The sequence below is a fragment of the Pimephales promelas genome, chromosome 10 (genome assembly GCF_988280905.1).
Source record: "Pimephales promelas chromosome 10, fPimPro1.hap1.1, whole genome shotgun sequence".
NCBI lineage: Eukaryota > Metazoa > Chordata > Actinopteri > Cypriniformes > Leuciscidae > Pimephales > Pimephales promelas.
In genome coordinates, this window is record NC_142778.1 from 27737982 (window position 1) to 27761933 (window position 23952).

General features: G+C 37.2%; 1 pseudogene; it reads right to left on the reverse strand.

Moving 5' to 3' along the window:
* Nucleotides 1-411: 411 nt before the first annotated feature.
* LOC148977427 (uncharacterized) lies at nt 412-22988 on the reverse strand (annotated as a pseudogene).
* Nucleotides 22989-23952: the final 964 nt, after the last annotated feature.

Sequence of the window (23952 nt, forward strand, 5' to 3'; positions counted from 1 at the left end):
ATAATTATTATAAGTAAACTACATATAAATATATTATGTAAAGTGCACAACCTCCCTAGTTCATTTTTTTTTTTTAAATTAAAATGTCATTTATTCCCGTAATGGCAAAGCTGAATTGTCAACATAATTATTCCAGTCTCCTATTCTAATATGCTGATTTGGTTCTTAATTAGCATTTCTCATTATTATCGATGTTGAAAACAGTTGTGCTGCTTAATATCGTTGTGGAAACCGATATATTTTTTTTTTCCTGAACAAAAACTAGAAATGTTTATTTACATAATATTTATACGCTACATTAAGAGCAAAAAAATAAAATGGGGTTTGGCTAAGCTGCTTATATGCTTTATTGGCTGGCTTGATTAGACAGGAATTAATTTTTACCAAGATGGCAGGTCTCTGCAGAGCTTCTTAGTGGTTTTCCCTTTTAAAACTGTCGAGGATCTCCAGACAGCAATTTAGCGCTTTAGCTCTTATAGCCCCGCTGTCTGAGATATAACTGGAGTCGGTCGCTGGAGACACCAACATTAAAGCCCAGCTCTTCCAGAGAGTCTCATTGGCTGTCTGTGCACCAGCATGCAGATGAGGCCAGATGGCAGGAGGCCCCTGCTGAGGCCCTGTCAGGTGAGCACCAGAATTCTCAATGAGGGCGGAGAGGGATGAAACTGACGGGGAGACAGGTACTGCTGCTGCCCAGCTCAACCGACCTGACAGTTCCAAAAGAAGAAGTAAAAAAAAAGCTGCTGCCAGAGAGGATTCGGGGCCCCTGGACGATGCAGTGTGTCTCCCTCTATTTTGTCTCACGGCAGAACTAACAGGGCATGACTGGGGAAGGTGTGTGTCAGAGACCTCCCCATAGCGCCGCTGTGAGTCGAGGAGAAGTGCTCACCAGTTGACTTCACCTTCTTTCAAACAAATGCATCTAATGATAAAGCAGCATGTATTTATTAAGGGTCACTGATTGCAGAGAAAATTGTGTTTTATTACAAGCGCATGCTGCAGTTTTACCTCCTGCTCGAGCTTTGCAGGATGGATTCTGATTGGCTGTCAATGGTTTTATCGTTTATCAGTTAGAAAAAAATCGCTCTGTAAAGTGATTCCAATGATATTGTTTCTTTCTGCCATCTGTTTGTGGTTATAGATGTGGAGTGGAGTCTTTGTCGTAGTTATTGTTATCGCCCTTGATGTGAAGAGGCCTTAAAGCAGAGTGTCTACTTCATTTTCTTAGTTTGTTATTAAGGAGGAAATTGAACATTATGGTGTGGACACTAGCTAATGGTATAGTTATTGTTATTGGTGTGCACGGGCTTTTGAAATTATTTAGGAAAATTATTGATATGTTATCTTCCCACAACGTATTTGTCATTTTTACACAATAAATAATAATATTAATAAATAATTTGAATAAAATACCCTATGAATTATATGTTTTTTTTTTTTTTTTTTGTAAGATTCTGTCAAACATGTTTTTGGAAACACGTTTTTGGAAATAAAAATGATTAATTGCCATATAATTTAAAGTGAAAAACAGTACAAAACAGAATAAAAAATAAATAAAATTCCCAGAAGTCCCTGCATGACACATTGCAGTTATTCGCAGTTATTCGCATCGCAGTTCGGTTATTCTCATTTTTGTTTTTTGGGTTATTTGTCATTATAGGGCTTTTGTGTTACATTTTAGGTTATTTAGTGAATGTTTATTGGATTACGTTAGTTTCATGTGTTACATTGATGGTGTTTTTTCTTGAATACTTACGCTTACGATGATAATCTCTGATTTATCGTGGGGGGTTATATTGTACCACCTCTGCTATTAAGGTAGTTAAGTACATTTTAAGGTGAAAATCTGATTTTGGTACCATTATATAATTTAATGAAATATAAATTAATAAGTTGTAAAATATGTATAGGAACCAATGTGTCATTCACAATACCTGAAATGGTCACCATTTCTTTCTTTTTTTATAGTGGATTTCAACCACAGGGGGCATTTTTTATGGTAAAGTTAACGTTTTCTTTATTGTTTTTTTTTATTTTATTTTTATAGTTGTATACTGAAGCTGTCAGTTCATCTGTTGCCATTCTTTTAAAAGCTTGTCAGAAAATCACAAAAATAATGTATTTTTACCAAATGGGTTTCTCAAGCACTTTACCTCTTGCACTTTGGATAAACCAAGAGTCCTAGCTCACATGCATGTCATTCGTTGAGTTAATGTCGTAACAGGGATATAAGAAATCAATTAAAATTTTTAAATCATTTAAAAAAATAACATAATATATAAATATAAATGTAATACAATCTGTGATTTGAATGTATTTGTACCTGGACTCTAGGGCACTGGATCATCATCCCTTGCAACAGCTTTTGTCAGGGAATTTTCATTATCCAGGATTATTCAGACAGAGGTGACTGGCCTTTCATCCACCACCCCTGCAATTAATCGAAAAGATTTCAAAAGGCACCAAGGCATATCCCTTGATATAGCCATCCACTCTGTCTTAGCCAGCTAAGAAACTCTGCAACAGAGACAATGATTTAGTGGTTGTTCTTAAAGGAAAGGTCATAGCTTTCTGTATCACTGCAGTGGACCCCCCTGTAAATACCTCACAGCTTCAAACTACCATGACTCACAGAGGTGCCTCATATTTCATTTTTCCCAAGCAAACAGGCTCGAGGGTGTGTGTATGTATGTGTGTTTACAGCTTTCTTCAGAATTCAGCTCATAAGTTGTTGCTATTTGATATTTGTAATGAACAGAATAATGTGCGTTTTATTGCATTTCAAGTCATTATTTATTATTTTTCTTATTATTTTTTCTTATTTTTTAAAAAAAGATTAAAAAAAAATCTTCCAAATAATATGAAAGGCACTCTCCGTTTCCAAAACCATGGAACGTAACACTTATGTAAAATAGCCTATCAACAATAATAAAAATCATTCTTAAAACATAATTACAATAACACTAAGTACCTAAAACAGAGTAGTAATAATACAATATTGTAATAATAATCATGTTGTAATGTACAACAATACAATATTGTAATAATAATCAGATGATAATCAGACAAGCAATCTGCTAATGCAGACTTTGTAGGCAGGTAAAAAAAAAAAAAAAAGAGCCGTACGTGACTGAAGATTCCTATATGACTAGTTACGGCAGATGCCTCTTTAAAGCAGATGAAAATTGCCTACAGGATATTTTGTATAGTTACTGGTATTAATATTTGATGTCCAATACCCTTTGATATCTCTTCTAAGTAACATATCTTAACATCAGAGGTGTGTCTAGTCCTCTATTCAAGCCTCTTATACATTTTCAAGTTTCAGAGAGAATTTCTATCTCTATAGTGTAAGTTATAATTGATTAGCGTCCGGCATGCCAGCAGAAGTAGATTGACATGTGCTAGGTTTATTGTGAACATGGTAACATGGTAACAGCACAAAAACGTATTGTCCAGTTAGAATGACAAGTGATGTGGTGCTCATACACTGTTTGCATTTAATTTATGATAAGGACTCATGATAATGGATACATACAAGCTCTTCAGAACTGGAACTGCACATGAGAAATCCAAAACAAGCTAATTGGTTGTGCAGAATTAGTTGAATTAGCCAGTCAGTTCATGAGATCAAAAACTGTGTTAATAATGTGATAATTCAATATCATATATCACATTAAAAATATTTGTATGAATATAATAGTAGTATTTTTATTTAACTTTATATAAAAAACAAATGACATATTTATACATTTTTATAATATATTTAATTTGATGAAAAAAAATGTAAATGTCTTAGCTATAATATGAAGTAAAATTACAAATGAAGAGCAAATCCCTTTTTCTAAGAAAAAAAGATCCCTTCTTTTTCTTGCAACAGGCTTCACAGAGCACTTAATCTAGGAATGATCAATACAGAAAATCGAGCAATTATGCTGAGGGAACATACTTAAATACACTTGAATCAATAATTCAAAATGATAATAACACAGATTCTTGGAAAAAGAAGAAGTACAAGATGTAAGAAGTGCTTTAAAATGTACCATAGCATTTACATTTAATAACTTAACAGATGCTTTACTGACAAACAGGGAATTGCTACAACACTAATCCTAATTGAGACAGAAGTGTTTTGATGCAAAATCCGAACATTCGAGAGACTCAAATACAATAAAAGCTTTTTGGGAACATTTATAGTCATATGTTCGCACTGATATCGATATATTGTGAGAATGCTTGCATCCATCTGCCTGCATGTGAGCTGATAGCCCCAGCCGTCTGAAGATTGCAAAACTGCCTTTAAAATATGAACTAAACATTATCTGAGGCCTCATTGCATGCTCTTCACAGATTCTGAAAGCTCCCAGTCAATCAATGTTCCTCCTCTAAACAGCCTTCAAAGGACAGCTTTCTGAGGGACACTTTAAAGTTTTCAAAGAAGGGCAATATAAGTTGAACAGAGGTTACAAACAAAACTGTTTATTGGTCTGACTGTGGGCTTAAAAAATGGGCATTTTGTTGTTATTTTTAAATTCAAACTAATAGCTTTTGTGCACTATTATTTAAAAAAAAAATCATTAAAGAGGTTTAGAAAATATGTCTCATGAGGACTTATCTTAAAACTCTCTGCATTTATTGAATAAAGGCATTTTATGTTGCTTAACTGGTTTGATGTAAATTCACTGAGCCACAGAAATCTCAACATCCATACCTGTTAAGCTATTTTTTTTTCCAAGAAAAGCCACTATTTGTTTACCAACAGGGGACTTGTTCAGAGTCGACTCAAATAAAATGCAATTTTGGCATAATAACTGCATTGTGCTGAACAGATCGATCAACTACAGGGGAACCTTGAAAAACACAGTCAACGTAAAACTGTTGTTATATTTTCTGCTCAATGGGAATTACTCACAAACAGTGCACAAGATGAGAAAGCCACGAAACTGACAGCAGCGAGCAAGCCGTTTACATCTCTCTTACCACTTTCACTTTCACAGAGCACAAAATAACTGTTCAGAGAGAGCACACATGAGATTATGAATCTCATGGGGAAAATGTGCCCGCATTGTCACACAATAAAACTGATTTAGTCTCCATCAACACAATACAAAGTTTCTTTTTTTGCAAACACAAAATAGCTTAATGAGAGTCATGCAAATCATAACATTTAATTGTTTATGGTACAATTAGGATTAATACAACATGATAAAACATGCAAATTATTGTACTGATGTCTAATAGAAATGCACATGCGTTTGTGTGTGACTGGATAGCCCGTAACCCAGAAACCACAAACCTCTCATGACAAATTTCTCAAACTGCAGACTGAATATGAACTTTGTCACGATGTGGGTTTTGTGTCTTTTTCCAACACATTCTCATCCCAGGGCGTCATATGACAATTTGGTGACAATTTTGATATTGCGTCTAAATCTGACGCACATGGCACCCTTTAGCGTCAATATACAACGCATTCTCACCCCAAGGCGTCACCTTTGACCATGCTTCAATATTTGACGTTTTAGGCGCCCTTTAGCGTCACTTACATGACGCGATCCTACGGCGTCATCTAACTGGCGTCAGTTAAGTGACGCCTTGGGGGTGAGAATGGGCTGCAATATAACACACTGCGGTTATGGGTAGGTTTAGGTCTGGGGTAGTGTTAGGGTTAGACCACTAGGAGGCGCCTTCTGGCCCATATATATCTGTGACTGTGTTTCATATTGACTCAAAGGATGCCTGATGTAGACGCAATTTCAAAAGCGTCACCTATATGACGCCTTGGGATGAGACCGGGCTGTCATGTGATTCCCTGTTTGTCATGTGATCCTGCCATGTGCCTTGTCATTTGTTAATTGTTTCCTCAGTTGTTCCTTGTCTTGGTTATTAGTACTATATTACTTGAACGAATAATACTTATTCGTTCAAGTAATAAAGTATTCTCGTGAGTGTATAATGTGCCATCGAAAATATATGGGTGAGGGGTTCTAATGTCGGTCGCCATGTTGCCCCTCCATCTTGAAAGTACATTAGCCAAAGAGGGACATACCCGTTAATTCAAGCTTCGCCTTTCATGTTTGAGTTAACACTCATGGACGAGGTCGAACTGGAAGCCATGTTAATCTTGGACTACATTGGCCACCGTAGGAATTGAGAGGAACAGAAACTAATATTCACTGGATGGTCATATACCTTTTCACTGCTAGATAGGGGTAAAAATCATACAGTGTAACTTTAAGTTTTAAAAAAAGTTTATAATTGTTAGAATCTATCTATAAATTACGGGAACGTCTGTCTGTCTGTTAATCGAACATCTCTCGAACCATTAATCCAAAGGGATATAAATGCTTTATGATGATGAATGATGAACATAAGTCTTATAGATTTGGAACAACATGATCCCGAGTAATGGGCTATATGCACGCATAAGTTCCGCATTTGACGCAAGGATGCTCGTCCATTTCCGGTTGTGGAGATTTAAGCGGAGGAGAACCGAGGAAAACGTGATTATGGCAGAGTCTTCAAAATTTACTGTCCTCCCGTCTTTGAAACGAAACGCACATACGTTTACATGTAATTTTATATAGTTATATTTATTTAATATAATTTTAAAAACAAGCATAAACACAATGAGGGGTGTCTGTTTTATCTGTTTTTGTGACTAACGTTTCTTTATTACAACCATGGAGTATAAAATTCAATATAAATTCTCGGTATTGCATTGGACTCTACGATCGAGCATCCTTAATCCTTCACCGGAAATACAGCCGTGCATAGAGCCCATTGATAACTGAGTTTTCATTTTTGGGTGAACTTTCCCTTTAAGGGGTTTGTTGCGACCATTTTCAAAAGCATACAGGGGCATCTAAATAGCTCACCAGGTTTGAAAATAATCACCAGGAGTTAAAAAATAGCAGAACATCTAATAAAACTCACCATAGGAACTGGTGATCCAATCAACTGTGTTTTGCCCATTTAATATCCCTATAAGACAAAGCATGCAGGCTTTCTCAGACATCCAAACAGCCCAGCTCAATTCAAGAATAAAGTGTAAAAATATCAATGTTCTTGCCACTCTGGTTGTTGGAAATCATTAGTATCTACTCGCAGAGCTCAGAAGTGAACTGTGACAATGTGCAGAATTCAAATGACCCTATGGCTATATCAGAAAAAGGCAGATATAAAAACTCAAACTCAAAGGAATCACAGCAATCAAAGACAGGTGAAAGGTGCTATATCTATTTTCTATACCTTTCATAATCAGATAATCAGACAGACCAGCCAGGGCTCTAAGAATCAGATTTTGTTTTCAATCTATGGAACTGATTGTGAGTACACCATAAGAACTATTTGACTAAGCTGAGCATCTCTCTTGTTTGTATTTCTTGTGCCTCCTTGGTCAATTTTTCTTTCCACATCTGTCTACATTTGGGCTGATCTCTGTTTTAAGATCTTTTTATTTGAATTTAAGTATTGTATTGGAAATTGGAGGGGAAAAAATCCAAATAAAGTCTTCTATTACTTTAACAGTCTCTACAATTCAGTGAGGTTCAAACTATTCATGAGAAGGTCATCAAATACAGTAGTTCATTACGTTTTATTATTTAAATTCTTAATTTTATTTAGTTTTTTTTAAGCCAATTGTTTGTTCAAACTATAATTTTTGTTAGATCCTTGCCTTGCCTTGTCTAAAGCCCCTGAATCCCCCCACAATAATTTACTGCTGCAAAAGGTGCTTGTACTCTTTTCCCGTGTAGACTATTTGGGTGCTTTTGGTTTCCACAACACAACAATTATCTTGAAACAGGCATTGCCATAGCAACAGTGACAGTTTTGGAGTGATACTGTGAGAAGTGGGTTGTTTTCAGGGGGTTTGGACAAGGTTGAGGGTCGTTGAAATGGACACATATGGTAAATGTCATGGGCAGCAGCTGAACTAATGAGGGTTAGATATAGAATGGACCCTTCAAGCTCTTCCAGGAAGGGTATTGATTTTGCTGTGTGCAGCTGATGGGCAAGTGGTGGATCAGCAGCAGAAGACAATGGCAGGACTGAGCTCTAATGAGAGCAGGGCGTACACAGGAAGTGATGACATAGAATGGCGGCTGGCAGAGTGCGTAGGATACCATATCTGATCCATGTCAGCTCTGCTCTTTTAATAGTTGGCTGAATAATGATTGTCAATTAAGAGAAGATAAGAAGAATGGAGGGGATGGAACAGGATGCTTACAGCTGTTGCTTGTGATCAATGTCTTACTGAGATGCATGTTACATATTAGGGCTTTAGGACCATCTAATCAGGTCACAAATGTTAATAGGTCAATTGAGAAATGTCGCACTGGAAAATATTTAGATGACTTGACATTTTGCACCACATATTCTACATATTCTCTGTAGCAGAGAATGTATCCGCTGGGAATTTACATCATTGACCAAAAAATATTTAAGAAAATATAAGAGATATATAGTCATGCATTGAATGGCAGCATGCTTATATATATATATATATATATATATATATATATATATATATATATATATATATATCCTCTATTAAACCACATTGTGACTGCATAAATATGATATTTCCAGGTCTCCTTTTTTGCCTCCTCTGCATATACCCTGGAGAAATAGACAGGCATGCAGGATCAATTTTCGAAAAGTGTTTGTCAAACTGCTGTCACAACATATTTTCTGGTGAATATTTGCTTTCTCATCAGTCTCTGAGACTGGCACTCCATTCTTGCCCTGTGACTTTTGAATGTCAGAATATTATGATGCATGTGTCTGCTGTGCACAGGCATTGATCGGGCACAGTTAAACCAGAGCTATAGATCAAGCTTCAGCTTGTCCAGTGACGAGTAATTGCTCTATATTGCCAATCTTCGATCAATAACCATCTAACATATATGAGCTTAATCTCTCTTACTATGCATTTTTTCATTTAAAGGGTCTAGTGACACTATGTTGGGGCCATATGTGGTTTGCTATTATTCAAAAACTTTAAAAGTCTCTTTAAAGGGATAGTTCACTTTGAAATTAATTTTTGGTATGTTTTAGCTTACTTCAAGGGCATCCAAGATGTAGGTGTTTCCGCTTTAGTTTCAATTTTGTTTGTTTCGGTTAGTTTCAAACCGTTCTTGTCTGTCAGTCATATAATGCAGGTCTATGGTCACCACCTCAAAGAGCATGCACAGAGAAGTCCAAATTAAACATGATTCAATGATTCGTAAATGTAAGTACACATTGATGGCCTAAGACACGAAACGAGCGGTTTGTTTGAGAACAGTATTTATACCGTTTTACCTCTTGTAACCACAACCAAGTGATCTGTGGGTGCTGGCACTTGGGTCGAAAAAATGCGAAGCGAAAAAAAATGTATATATCGAAATCGTCTTCCATTTGCGATTTTCTGTATATCTAAATATGTTTAGATCTTAACAGTGAAAGGTAACACTTCCGAAATCTCTGTGTAAACAATGAGTGACGTACACGCACACTTCCGGCCGCGCCCTCAGATCATTTTGACGTGGCTGTGATTACAAGAGGTAAAAACGATATAAATACTGTTCGTTTTCTCACACAAACCGCTCGTTTCGTGTCTTAAGCCATCAATGTGTACTTACATTTACGAGTAATTTAATTTGGACTTCTCTGTGCATGCTCTTTGAGGTGGTGACCATAGACCTGCATTATATGACTAAGAGACAAGAACGGTTTAACCTAAAAATATCAAAATTGAAACTACTGCGGAAACAAAGACACCTACATCTTGGATGTCCTTGAGATGCTAAAACATACCAAAAATTCATTCCAAAGTGAACTGTCACTTTAAAAATGCATAATTTCCATAACAATGAAGCTTCAGCAAAAATGGGTTTATCAAAGTGCCAAGGGAAAAGATCAGTTTCAGCTATGAGAATGGGAAAGAAAAGAAAACTCAATTTCGAAACAGAAAATGTCAGGCTATCAAAAAATTATGAAACATAAAATGATCATTTAAAGCTGCCACTTAAGGCCCGTTCACACCAAGGACGATAACTATAAAGTTTTAATAATCAATCTATTCTATAACAAGAATGACAGAGGATGTCATTGGAATCACTTTCTGAACCATTTTTTTCCAGCTGATGAACGATAAAAAAAAAAAGAGAGCCAATCAGAATCTCGGCTTTAAAGAGCTCGGGCATACAGACAGCATAATCGCAGCACACACTCATTATGAACCAAACTTTATCGTTCATTGGTGTGGATGCTAATATAGTTGGTTATAGATATTTTTAAAGCTGTTCTTGGTGTGAACAGGCCTTTAGACCTGGTTCATCAATTATACATTGCTGTTCTATATTTTATAGACATATTTCATTCCTTAGTTTTTTTTTTGTTGTTGTTGTTTTTTTCAAAATAATCCATATTAGTCATCATTTTAACTATATTAATTTTCACTGTAGTATGTACATCTGGCTTTATCGTGGGCCTAAGTCATTGAGGAATTCTATAGATAAGTAGATAAGTAAAAACTTGGATGTGGATGACATGTGGATGACATGTGGATGACAATAACAATGTCTATTAGCTGCATTAGCTGTCTTGCATTATAAAATTTGTTTGGCTGAGATAATTTTGTAATCAATTTTGTTATAATTTTGTAATTTTGTTTGGCTGCAGAGTTCTAAACACAACGTAATTATTAGCATGCTTGCAATGAGATTGCTGTGTTGACAAGTGACACTGAGACTTATAAAATAGCGGCTGTGCTTCAACACTGTTTTGTCTCTCGGGTAAAGCAGTGACTTTTGTCCAGGCCAAGATTTTTTTTTTTTTTTTTTAACAACTTCTTGGAAGTAGGTTCAAATTACAACAAAATCAATTTCCATTCAGTGGAGACCAGAAATAGAAAGATCATCCTTTTAAATGTTTAGACTAGAAGAAGAATAAAACCCCTTTAACTACAAATAAGATTAAGATGAATTCATGTCAAGCAATTTGGCAGAACTCTGATAAAGTTTTATGCGCAATGAATCTAATTTATGAATCTGTGGAGAGGCAGATACCTCAGGTGGTGGCCTGGGATATCAGGTAAGCCTCTGCTCTGGTTTGAATAATTAAATGAAAGTTATGGCAAGAGAGGTCAAGGCAATTTTATATAGATAACTAAATATTCATCAGTTTGACCCTAAAACCATGCAATGATTAATTGCATCCCTGATGTGATCAGAATTTAAATACAGTTTCAAAACCATGAACTCACTGAGCTGAGACATCCAAAATTAGCAATTTGTGCTTAATGCATGAAATATGCAGTCCGCGGCGCAGCTTTGCATTGACCAGGTTATTCTGCTTCTGCATGTTTCCTACCGGGATGTCCTTCGAGGGATGGGGGTTCAAATGATTTTAGATACAAGCGTCTTTTGTTCTATTTACAAATTTTGCAAAAAGAATAAGGTGAAATATTAAATTTAGTTCATTTTTGTAATGCTTTTCACAAAACATATGCCAAAGCAGCTTTACTAAGAAAGCAGCTTTACAGAGAAAACCCAAGCAGCTTTATAGAGAAAGGGCATAAATGGAGCAAAGGAACAGCTATGAATGCCTTTGAATGACATGGGTGAGTAAATGACGACAGAATTATAATTTTTGGGGTGAAATGTCTATTTTATACCGTCTGTTCCGAACAAGTACTATATGAACACTTGAGACTGACCCAGTTTGCAGACCTGTGTGTTGTGTAAGGTTGGTGTGAGTTGCGTTCAGTCCTCATTAATCACTTCTGGTTCTCTCAGGGCTTTTGTGTCATCATCACACACTCACCTACCTGCTCCATCCATCCACATTTCAATATGCCATCACTTGCATGCAAATTTCTGCCCAAAAGTCTGCCCTGTAAAATGATTAACATTACTTAATATGAACCTGTGCACATTGTGAGTATAAATACATTCGCAGTATCTTAAGAGTAAGGTCAGATGGGTTTTGTTATTCCAAACATTGTAATCAAACAGTCCATAAATCAAATATACAGCATTGGAAATATACAACGTTGGAAATTACCTTCATACATCATAATGACAAACTCTGAATATTCATCGAAATGAATAAGGCTGTGAATTATCCGTACACCAGTTTGAAAAACAGGTGAAAAGAATCAAATTTTCCCCACAGCTTCTTACGGCCAGCAGCCACAAATGATTTATTTCTCACATGCTTGCTAGTTGAAAACTCCAGTGTTTCTTTTTCTCAGCTTTCCAAATCAATTAGTAGATCAAAAGACTAATTCAATCCTTGAGGAGCTGTGCTTAGACAGATATTCCCTAGGAGCCCCGGGGAACTCATCCATAAAACATTGAAGTCAGTTGTGTCATTCCCGTCTCCGCTGTTACACACCGGCTAGCCGCCACCCCAACCAGTCTGATCACGTCGCTGCAAGTCAGCCCTCTTAGTGTTTGCTTTTGAGGTAATTAAACTGCATTTGATGGATAACCTTGTTAAAGTGAGAAGTTTAGGTAATGATAATCCAATCAGATGTTTTTATCTACTGGAACTAATTCATATACAGTCTAAATTGCAACGCAAGCTGCTGATGTTGACATAGGCTTACCAAGATCATTTTTTGTGTGATATTTTGACAGATTTCAGAAGTCATGATTTCACTATACTCACAAGAGCTTGACTGAAAACAAGCGAGACTTGTCCATTTTAAATGCCCTACATAATGGCATTTGGCACAGACAATTTGTTGTTTTAATGGTGAGCACCAAGACTCTGTGTAATAACTTAAGGACAATTGGACGACATCTGTTGTTATGGAGGCTTATCTCAGAGGCTTGAGAAATCTCTCAGAGACGGTGTGATTTCCCATTATGTTTCGTTGTTTAGCACAAGCGAAGTGCAAACTCTGTTTAACACTCTTAGACACACTGACTGCCCTCATGGGGAGAAAAATGCATTAGAAATGACTCCACGGCTTATGAAAAATATTTATCTGTCTGAGAAGTTTCTGAATTACTCCCGAAGCACCATAAAGTTTCATATTCCAGTATGAAAAAACTGTCAAGTGTGACAATTCCTTTTTATACAGTACAGTGTTTCTTTTCTTTTTTTTTCCCTAATGCTCAGCACAGCTTAAACAAGTACTCAAATACTTGCCTGTATATTAAAGTTCATTTAATAAAGTTAAAACATTGATAAATTGCATGTTAAAAAATCTACTCTACTCAACAGATGGCAGAGTGATGGGACAACAGCAGGAACTACATGAAGGTAAAAGGATGGTGACTTGAGGTGATGACTGAAGTGGAACCTCTGTGCAGGTGAAGGATAAACAAAGATCTGGATCAGGATGACTTGACAGAATACTTGACAATCTCAGGTGAGTGTTCAGGTAAGGGATCTGGCTGTTTAGACAGTATAACATTCGCTGTGTCTGAAATTACCCACTACTCACTATATAGTGGACTATATAGCCTAGTGAGCTCGCCATTTTGTAGTGCTGTCCGAATGTATAGTGATGATTTTTATACCCTATATAGTCCACTCAATGTATCCCAGAATAACACAATCTCATCCCAAAACGTCATATAACTGATGTCTTGGGACGTCTTTTGACCATACGTCAACATCCGCCCTTTTAGGGTACCCTTTAACCCTTTCACACGTAAGTTTAAAATATTCTAACTGACCCCCCAGCGTGAGTTTTTCAAGGCGACCGTTATTTAGAACTTGCCACTTTAATGTTTCCATGGTGACGCGTCATTGCTTGTCACGTGACACAGCACAACCAGAAGAGAGCGCGGAATGAATGATGATCTGCTTTTATGTCATTTTTCCTTTTTTATTAAAAATATTCAAAAATGTATTAGCTATATCATGAAACACTGATATTCCGATTGTCAAATATGTGCAAGTGGATGGGTTTTGTTGTTTAGACATCTTTATAACGATCGCGTTAGTTGAGCTGTATGCACAACGGGCGGCGCCATTTTAGTTTCGTTTTCAGTTCAGAGAATCGGATCTGTTGGATTTATTACGTCAATTCATCCACTTCTCACGAAATACATGATAGTAAGTGGCTGGTGAACTGGGAGAAGAATAGGATCAAATGTTAAGCTACTTACACAATGTGTATCTGATATGAATAAAATGTGTCGTCTTATTATAATTGAAAGGATTATTATTGCCGCTCCCATAGACATCTGTATGTATTTTACAAACTCAAAATCATTGTTTTGCTTGTAAATATGTGTATTTAAATGTCTGAAACCTAAAATAAACATTATGTGGTTGAAAACACTCAATAGTTGTGATATATGACAGCACTGAGTGCGTCTGTCTCTGGCTGAGCGCCAGCCAACGCGCGAGAGCAAGTTTGAATTTAGCAGTTGCTGACGTGTGCACTGAACGTTCTAATCACACCGGTGTGATCGTACGCTCCAGGGACCAGCCAAGACTGATCACACCGGTGTGATCGTACGCGTGAAAGGGTTAATGTCAGTTACAGGATGATCCTAACCGATCTCACGGGAATTCGTACGAATTTTACGCGGTGGCTAATTCGTAACAATTTGTACGACCTCACTTGTACGAATTAGTACGATTTTGCTAAATTGTACATATTTTACGAATTAGCCAATTCGTATGAATTCGTACGAATTACCTACCCCTGATCCCGGCCGCCCCGAAACATAACCATCACGTGGGTTAGACAAATCGTACAAATTTGTACGAGTGAGGTCGTTTGAATTAGTACAAATTACTTTTGAATCACTCGTACGAATTTGTGCGAATTGGTCATGAGATAGCGTAGGACGATCCTGTCATAAAACTGGACGTCATAAAACTGACGCTTTACCTTTAATGTCAGTTAGGTGGCGGGGTAGGTTTAGGGGTAGGTTTAGGTCTGGGGTAGGGTTAGTATCCGATAACGTCATCTAACCGACGTAAAACGGCGGATGTTGACGTATGGTCAAAAGACGTCCCAAGACGTCAGTTATATGACGTCTTGGGATGAGACTGCGCTGCCCAGAATGCATTTTGAAAAGTAGTGTACAACCGATGGTCACTAACCCAAGCCCGACATAACATCATGCATTGCGCTGATCGTAAAAATAAGTTACAATCATGTGTGGAGTAGCACATTATAACAGAAACAGCCAGAAATGACTTTTAGTTTTGACATTTTGGAGAAATAAGCTCAATAAGCAGACAGGTTACATAGTTGGTGAGTGAGCTGGTGACTGTGACAATATTATTCTGAAACTATTTTAACAAATGCAAGGTGCAGCATTAAAGGTACAATATGCAAGATGGTTTCGCCACCAGGGGTCGCTAACCTCTTACAATAACAAAGGTGTATATTTATGATGTAAATTCTACTTTAAGCGCAATTATGGATCTTGTCGTCAAGCTGATGGATGTTTTATGGATGAGTGAATACAGTGATGTTTTTAACATGACTGTGGTGTGAAGCAGGGTGCGATTGACGTATACCAGCGCAACGTGAATCCGGCAGATATAAAGGAATAAGGACATTTAATTGTACCGAACTTCATACTGAATTACTCATACAGGTCAGTTTAGTAGAGGTATTAAACTTGAGGTAACGCAGCGTTTCTTTACTTGCTCTAATAGTTTCACTATCACACTAAACGGCATTTGCGTGTGTTGAATGTTGTTAGGTTGTTTGTTGGCTGTATGAGATTAGCATTAGAGAATAACATACATATCATATTCTAATGTTTCATCATGTTGAACTATACACAAGCACAATTGTTGGTGGACAACGTTAATTGTTTTTTGAGAATAGAAGCACAGCAAGCTCCACTCTTCACCACAAGGGTAAAGCCCAAACCTTCAACAAAACAGACAATCTTAACTCCTTTTCTCATCTTAATCAAAAATAGCACTTATTTTCCATATTTACACATCAAAATCATGCTGGGAACTGGAAATGACCTTCCTGCCTCAACAATGAAGCAGGACAGTATTTTATTCATATGGATTATTGAATCTTCATACTGCATATCATATCTAAATGCACTGCCTGAAACTAAAGTTGCAACCGAAAGTAGTTAACTTTTTAGTGACAAATAAGACTCACTGCGACCAAGTCTGGCCTGGGTCATGTCCTGGTTCCATTCCCCCTCTCTATCCCCCATTTTCCAGCATATCCTTATTGTCAAGTTCTAAAAAGAATTGAGAATGCAATATAAATCATAAGTGAAAGTTTCAGCACAATATCTGATTTTTGCTCACTGTTAAGCAATTGTTCACAGCAGACATCCAGTTGATGAGTTGATTCGATTTTTCTGTATCCTTGCACTGCAGGATATCTGTCAGGTAAGACCTCACTACTCTTCAGGACAACTAAAATACGGGGGGGGGGGGGGGGGATTTTTAAAAATGCAAATTCCCAGTAAGATGAGCCCTGAATCAATGTTGAAAGGTCCTCTAATTACACCCTGATTTGATTACGTTCAAAAGACAAAATTGCCATAAAACTCATAAATAATTCAAAGCAAAAAAAACACACCAAGTTTTTTTTTTTTTTTCTAGGGTGAGGCCAACACTACTTTCATTCCATATTTTAGACTTAATGACATATACTCAAGTCTGTTGCTTCTTTTCCAGACTTTAGGGGTAAATACACTTCTTGACACTTATCTATAATTCATTAAAAAAATAAAAGTAAAAAAAGTAAGTGTTGTTTAACACCCTTAGGATAAAAAATGTTGTATTTATACTAAGCATAATTCATGAGCATGAGTGAACTGAAGTGCTTATTATGATCTTTAAAAAAAAGTGTTTTAGGTTTTATTTTTGCATGCATGCAAGTGAGAACTTGTTGATATCATGCAAACTAAAAGCTAATTTTAATTGCTTTTTCTGACAATCAGTTTTGATTGGACTAAACTTTGAAGTCACTGTAAAATGACCACATGTAATCCATACATATCCCTATACACGTGTGACTGCCCCTTAGGTCAGTAAGATCATAGGCAGCATGTTGCATAATGGCATTACCTAAGATATACTAACACAGTCTCATCCCAAAAAGTCATATAACTGACGTTTTGGGACGTATTTTGACCATACGTCAATATCCGCCTTTTTAGGGCCCCCTTAAACGTCGGTAGATGGCGATCCCGGGCCGTCATACAACTGACGCTTTACCTTTAACGTCAGTTAGGTGACGGGTTAGGTTTAGGGTTAGGTTTAGGTATGGGGTAGAGTTAGGATCCCATAACCTCATCTACCGACGTTTAAGGGGGCCCTAAAAAGGCGAATATTGACGTATGGTCAAAAGACGTCCCAAAACGTCAGTTATATGACGTCTTGGGATGAGACCGGGTTGGATATACATACATTTTCAGCCCATTCTCACCCCCAAGGCGTCACTTAACTGACGCCTTGGGAAGCATTTGGACATGCTTCAATATCTGACGCTTTAGGCGCCCTTTAGCATCAGTAAGATGACGCCCTAGGATCGCGTGTACCCTACCCCCACCCCACACCTAAACCTAACCGCGTCCTCTAACTGACGCTTTCCTTTAGCGTCAGTTAGATGACGCCGTAGGATCGCGTCATGTAAGTGACGCTAAAGGGCGCCTAAAACGTCAAATATTGAAGCATGGTCAAAGGTGACGCCTTGGGGTGAGAATGCGTTGACATTTTTGTATTAGTTCTTGCCCTTTTTCTCCTTGTTCTCGACCTTTTTTTAAGGAATCAAGCCACAATGCACTGGAAGCAAGCCACAGAACAAAGGGAATTGTTTTTGCTTTACAAATGTCATTTTACAGTAACTAATAAACATGAAGGTTAATAAGGTACTTCATGTATTTATTAAGAGAAAAAAAGAACATTGTACGTATTACAAAAGAGTTTAGAGAAGTATGTAGTAATGAAAATATTTTTTTTAAATTTATTGTTCATTGTCAATGAAAGCCAACAAATAAACTTGCCAGTAAGAAAGTATATATACATAATGGATAACACCAAAAGTGTTTTCACTATGCTGTGAACAAACCGTTTCTGAATACAATCTGAAAAAAATCATCAAATAAATAAATCCGTTTTATTCTTCTGGTTTAGCGAGGGCCTTGTTGAAATGCAAATTTTAGCCTGAATTCATGTGATTCAGTGTGTACCTCTGTAAAACTGGGGCTCCTGCTGATGAGCTTGCTTGTCTTGTGCATTCATTTTCCACTAATTGCAGTAATTTGTACCGTTTACTAATTGTTAATTATTAACATGATGCATTCTCTCCTTTCCTTTGTTTCCACTTGGTTAAATAGCGACATCTCAGTCTCTCTATCTCTCACATCATTGAAAAACATGGTGGGTGGTTCAGTGGTAAATTACGCATTCCAGACTATTGATTGGGGTTATGTGATATGGCCTCTGAGTGTGTCAAGCTCCTTTATCAGTTGTAACTGTCCTTATTGATTCGGATACCGAGTGTGTGGGATGGAGCCAATCACGGAGAGAACTTTGCGGAAGTGACCCTTGAAGCAAATTTCTAACTATAAAACCTCTGACCTTTTCCCACATGCATATATACCAGCCCAATTGTCTTCGGTTAGCACGGATCAGCCATGTGGCAGAATACGATGTCATGAAATTTCCTCCCGCATTTTTTTTTTTCTGTTCTGAGATCCTCACCATAGATATGAAATGTCAAGGGTGTGTTTGGAATATTGCCCAATACACTGAAGTTTTATGTTATGACAAAGGGATATATCTTTGCAGCACGTTTGGATATTGCCTGTAAATGTCTCTCCTCTGTACAGAGAGAAGAGCTGGAGGCTTCCGCTGGTTCCCTCAGGGCTCTTTCTTCGCATACATACATACTCATTTACAAACCCATCATTCCTTTTGATAATGCCCTCCAAGCTCTATCAAGCAGATGACTTTATTTTAAATACAACAGGATCGATGAATAATAATGCACAATCTTCAGAGAATAACCTTATAATGATTGAGATGTCGCCGAGGATGATTTATCAGAATATGCGATTATGCAATTTGCCTCTTTCGGTTTTCACAATTGGAAATAATGGCAAACAGTAGTGTGAAAATATTCAAATTCAAAAGTCACAGGTTTTTATGAGTTTTTATGAGTGATTGTCAGTCAGGGTCATCACAAAGATAAGATGATATGATATATTCTCGCTCTAATATAATTAGATTGCTGGAGGGCTGCTTAGAATTGGAAATGCAACATCAGACAGACCAACAGAAAAGTGTAACTTGATGTTCAGCTTGCTGATAATCTTTAGATAAACTTGTTTTATGGAATAGCATTAACTTGACCTTAAAATGCTTGAAGGTAATGTTCAAAATATTACATATATAAATGAAGAGTTCAGATGCAAAATTGAAATTTGAAATTTTCTTCTTTAATGATGATTTTTATCAAACTTAAGTTCAGTAATTTCACTTAAATAACAATTAATAGGTAATTATCTTTGCCATTTAAGTGAAATTACTGAACTTAAATATACAAGTTTGATAAAAATCATCATTAAAGAAGAAAATTTCAAATGGCTTTTAGAGGCTTTTGCATCTGAACTCTTCAAATCAACTCAATATTGAAAGAATCAGTGGCAACAACAAAACCATAAATCCCTGGCATTCTGTTTACATACATAATTTAAAAGCACAATATGTACGATTTTTGGATTTAAATATCCAAAAACCACTAAAGCAATGTTATATATTTTGTTGACTTGTGGACTTACATTATCAAAAATGTTTAAATCCGGAGCGATCAGCAATTTTAACCAGTGCGAATTCCCATGTCACCCTTGATTTCTGGTTTTACTTCCATATGGAAATACCAAATATGTTTATTATGTGTTTTATTAGACTGGTGAGCAACTGTTTGGAAACCTTAATCGACAGAAAACTAATTGTAACCTACACTGTTGATTGAGTCTCTTGTTTTCTTGATACCGCCAGTAACATGTTTGTACCCCTAAAAGTAAATCAGACCCACTATTTTTGTGTTAAATAACACTAAATGGCTAACATAACCATCATTCATTAACCATTATTTTTTTTGGCTATGATTTATCTAGGGTAGGTCGCCAAGTCTTCACACCTTCACGCATTCACAGACAATTAGAGCAGGTTAGAGTACAGTATAACATGTAGCAATAACAGTATAAAACACACTGAGTTCCCAGCAGGCTACAGTAAAAGAAAATATAAGGCAATGCCTTTATTTATTGAAGACATAGATCTCAGTGGAATGGATTCTGCATTCTGTTGAATAATGAAAAGACAAAACTGTACAGAGGAGCATGCAAAATACTGTTGCTAAAAATAATGTTCCTAAGAGAACTGCTACCTTTTTTATATTCTCCGAAGATGATAAATATTTATCATTCGAACTATATAAATGCATTAACCTGGAGTGTTATATTGATCCTCACGTTTTAATCATCTAATCATCTGAAGTTGAATGTATAGCTGCTGTGAGCAAGGAACGTTTAACTAATAACTCTTATGGTTTGGATCATTCGCATTGTCCTTGAGACATGCTCCTCCAGCTCTTACAACAATTTGCGGAAGTGGCTGACCTCACAAAGCAAAACACATGTATATAGCTTTAGGAAAGAGGAATGGATTTATCCGTGTGGTTATCTGAAATTGTTTTCAAACATATTTTAGAGGGAAAATATCACCTCATTAGTTGGTAAAGTCCAGGTGATTGCAATTGCAAGGATAGAAGTCAAATCACTCACATGAACCAAAATTAACACCTTTGCACCCATAAACATGGGAGTAATAGGCAATGCTCAAGACTTGAAATATCCGAATGAACTGGTGCACAGCATGGCTATCCCTCAATGGCTCTCTTGCTGCAGATTTATAGGACAACCTCCAATCATTTCCCCCTGGAATCCATTATTTCTGCCTCCTTTCTTCTGTCAAGGTTGTGGGTGTCGAGTTGAAACGACTTTTCAACCCAAGCGTATAGTTAAATTTAGCAACTGTTTGTATTTCACTTTCTGTTGGTTATGTGCACCTGAGCCATTATAACAACAGAAAGGAAGTTGGCAGAAAAAGAAAACAGACCTGGCATACGTTTTATTTTCAACCTTTTTTCTCCAAATTGAGTTTTACTGTGATAGAACATTGTGGAAAAAATAATCTCCACTCGTAATACATCAACACTTTATAGATCAAGATTTCAAGAGATGCTAAAACTTCATGCTGATTTGTACTCGGCTTTCGCCAAGATATGCACCAACTAAGACGTAGCTTTACAGTAAACTATGCTTCTCCATCCATTTACGCTTCTTTCCATGTGGTGATGTGACTCTCCTTTTGTCCGGCGTTAACGGCTGCAGTGTACTTGGCGTTAGCATACACGACGGCTGCAACTATTGTGTGGTCTCCCCAGTGGACCAGCACCACAACCGTCTGGATTGAGCCGAGTAGGGGACATTTCGGGTCTTCGAGTAGGCACCTTCCATCCTCAGTGTTTCGTTGACTAGCCCACGACACCTTAAGAGGGCTTAACAGTGACTCTGGCAGTGACTATGAGATGGATTAAGCTTTAATAAACACCTACTGCCATACTGCATTTGGATCTACATATTTTCCTGTGTGTCCCCGTGACATTGGTCAAGTAAACCGACCTTACCTTGGCTAAGAACCATCTTACATTCTGTCAAAATGTGCCTTAATGTGGCAGGTGATGAACACCAAGGACAAGAGGGATCCTCTCCTACCCAGAGGTTTAGGTCCGATCTTTTACACGACAAGAATAAGAACGTGATTGGATAACCTGAAGGTACCAAGTGACACGGTAATAAGTCTTCCTGGCAGAACTTATGCTAAAGCTTTCATTTCAGAGTTCTGTGTTCCTGGCCTGTTTCTTGTTTTGGTTATTTGGATTTGGATTGCTAGCATGGATTTTGAACCTTACCTGGATGACTACGAAATGGATTAGGCTTTAACAAACACTTACTGCCATACTGCATTTGGATCTACATATTTTCCTGTGTGTCCCTGTGACATTGGTCAAGTAAACCGACCTTGGCTAAGAACCATCTTACATTCTGTCAAAATGTGCCTAAATGTGGCAGGTGATGAAAACCAAGGACAAGAGGGATCCTCTCCTACCCAGAGGTTTAGGTTCTGTGGTGATGGGAGAACATCATATGTTGACCTGATAAGGAAACTGATCTCTCTTCCATTGACCAAAGGTCTCTCCCCCTCTCCACACTCTCCCATCTCATCCACTCTCCCTGCTTGGCCTGGGAAATGGCATTTGTACACCTCATCCTCTCCTCCTGCTTTCGCACCTCGTTGACTACCAGCTTCCTCCTTTGAGCTGGGCCTGCCTTGTGCCATTTATGAGGAGCCAAACTGAGCCCAAAACCCCCTGTTTCCTGCTGTACCTGTCCCACGATATCCCCAATTTGAAGGACAGCCTTTGCCTCTACTACAGATTTCTTTGCTGACCACTTTCTACCAGTTTTTAACACAGGTGCTGCCTCCCTTACACATTTGTTGCGTGACTCTACTAAGGTCATTTCCAGTCTGACCTTGGCGCACTTAAACTCCTCGGTTAAAGCAGAGATTGGCAGCTGCAATATTCCTTTACTATAAAGTCCCACTCTGCTGAGGCAGCGTGGAACTCCCAACCATTTCCTGATGTATGAACTTATTAACGCTTCCAGCTTATCCATACACAGTCAGTGGCCACAGCAACCTCGGCAGCAGACCAAACTTAAAGCACCAGAGTTTTAGTTTGCCTTTTAGAGCACAGCTGTTTATGCTCTTCAACCCTTCCACTGCTTGTTGTCTAACTTCTCCCACTCAAATTGTGTCCTTTAGATCCCTATCGTACCATCTCCCAAGACTCTTCACTTCTCAGAAACTGTTGGTATTGCCTCACCATTAATGAAGAATGTTTTATCTACTACCTTTTCTTTAACTATCGAGATGCTTCTTGATTTAGAGGGCTTAAATTGTATTCATGCCCATTCAATAGACCATTGACAGATTGACTTTCTTCATTATAACTGGAAAAATGGTGGCTTTATGGAAAATGAGCTCTTGATTGAATCCTGATTTAAATGTAAATTAAAGAAATTTCTCTTAAGTGTGTGTGAAGTGTCAATTGCAGTTACATTCAATAAAGCATTTCTTCAAAAAATGAAGCTCATACAATGCATGATAATGTTGAAAACTATATGGTATGATTAATCATCAAGGCCTTTTACAGCGCAAGCGCCGATCTGAACGGTGTCTAGCATGCCGTCTTTCTGTGCAAAAACTGGTGTAAGCATGAGAGGACAGTTAACTCCCCATGGAAGATGGACTTTGGGAGACGTTCATTTGGGAGACGTTCAAATTATTCATGGATCTTGCAATTTTCATTTAAAAAATGGTGATAATTAAAAAAAGGTGATAATTAAAAAAATTGTGTATACTTTATTGAGAAAATTGTGGTTCAGTGTTGTATAGAAAATATTGAGAACATTTCACTAATAAAACAAGAGATACATTTTCCAATTTTTTAAGGAAACATACACTTGAATTGGGGAACCGATTAAGCTGATAAATTAATGAAAAAGGGCTACCAATTCACTTTAAGAGAATTAGCTCAATCATGCGGTTTTGTTTAGAGACACCATTGTTAGTTCCCAGCATGCTTTGCACATGGCTGGTTATGTATGGAGAGGAAATATTGAAATTGTGTTATAAAGTGTTATTTTATGTGTTTTTGAGTAAAGGCAAGCATTTGTTAATATTTAATGTTCAGTTATGTTTGACATTTGAAAGAGTTTCTATTATGTTGAAGTTTTGATCATTACCATTGTGCAGAAGAGTAGGGTAAGTAAGGTTGTGAATTACTGCAAGTAATGATCACCTTTGTTCGACAAGCAAAAACTTTGTTATAATGGTCATGCAGTAACAAGGTTGGTTATGTGCTAT